This window comes from Fonticula alba (assembly GCF_000388065.1).
Source record: "Fonticula alba strain ATCC 38817 unplaced genomic scaffold supercont2.3, whole genome shotgun sequence".
Classification (NCBI taxonomy): domain Eukaryota; order Rotosphaerida; family Fonticulaceae; genus Fonticula; species Fonticula alba.
In genome coordinates, this window is record NW_009242973.1 from 2508857 (window position 1) to 2510301 (window position 1445).

Sequence of the window (1445 nt, forward strand, 5' to 3'; positions counted from 1 at the left end):
AGCTGCTAAGGTCTTCGCTCTCAGGAGGCTCCCGCAGGGAGTCCCCCTTTTGACCTTGGGTTGGTCGTGGGGTGGATCTGAGAACCCCGCGCGCACGCGTGTCTCCCTCCTTTCCTGGGCCACCGAACTGGCCCGGTACTCGGCGGCCATCTGGCTGTCGATCTACCCCGCATTCCTCCTGAGGAGGAATGCCATTCAAGCATGCCATAATCTCCCACGGGGCCGTTCACGTGGGGATCTTGTAATTCAACCTGTGACTTGGTTTATAGAGATTGGGGGATACCACTACATCCGAACATTCTCGGCGTGACGGACTCGTATTCACGTGCGAGCCCCGCCTATCAGGGTTAAGTGCACCGGCACGCTGGCCCGGCCGCCAAAGGAGCAGAGGTAACGGGGGGGGGGGGGGCGCGGAACGCAGCCAGCCCCGAGGGCAGGGGGTCCCAGGGGGCGCCGGTCACCGGAGGGATATTCACGGAGGAGGGGCGGCACTTCGCCGAATTTGGAGACCACTTTGGAGGATTTTTCCCCATCTGGGCCCTCCGGAGTGTCCCGATTCCGGGGGGGGGGGGGAGGGGGCTGGGCGTCCCCCCTCCCCCCCTTGCAACGAAGGGCCATCCGCACGGTCCGAGGGGGAGAACTGGGCAGGACTCCCGGCGCCCAGATGCCCAGTCAATGAATTTCACTCTCCGGCCCCACATAACCCCCCCCCCCCCGGCTGCGTGAGAGAGCACACGCGTGAGGGCATATTTACGCGCTCCTGTGCCGCCCGTTCAGGTGTGCGGCCTCGACCGGTCCAGAGCGGCGGCGGACCCCTCAAAAGGGCGGGGCTTCTTCGCTGGCGTGCATCTTCCGGTCGAAAGGCCAGGCGCGCCTTGCTTTCTTCCGCGGTGGGGCGGTATCCTGGTCGCGCTTGTCAGCTGGCCGGCGACGGCCGGAAAGGGGCGGAAGGGGAGGGGCGGCGCATGTGAAACACGCCCCTGGGGGAAAGGCGGGATCGCCGCACTCGGGGAGATTCCACCCTTCTCGCGGACCTTCTAGATGTAGCCCGGGCCTCTTGCGTGTGCACCGGGGCTTTCGCCCCTGCCGGCGTGGGGCCGCCCGATCGCCTTCGGCGATCCTCCCTGCCCAGGGGGCGTGTTGTGCGCATGCGTGTGTGTTGGGCACCACACCAGATACCCATACGTGGGTCTCCCTGGGGGGGGGAGGGGGGGCCGATCATCGCAAAAGCAATCTTCCCCAGATCTCCGCCAGTATGATCGACCTGATGTGGCCCCCGGCGCACCTCCCCCCGGGGAGGGGGGCGGGGGCGGGGGGGATGCGCTGCGCCGACCAGGGGGGCCGGTGGTTCTCTCCTCTTCCGTTTTTCCCGCGGGGGGCGAGGACCGTGCCCGCCCTGGGCGTGGTGTGTGTGTGTGTGTGGGCGCTTTGGCACTCCGCCCCCC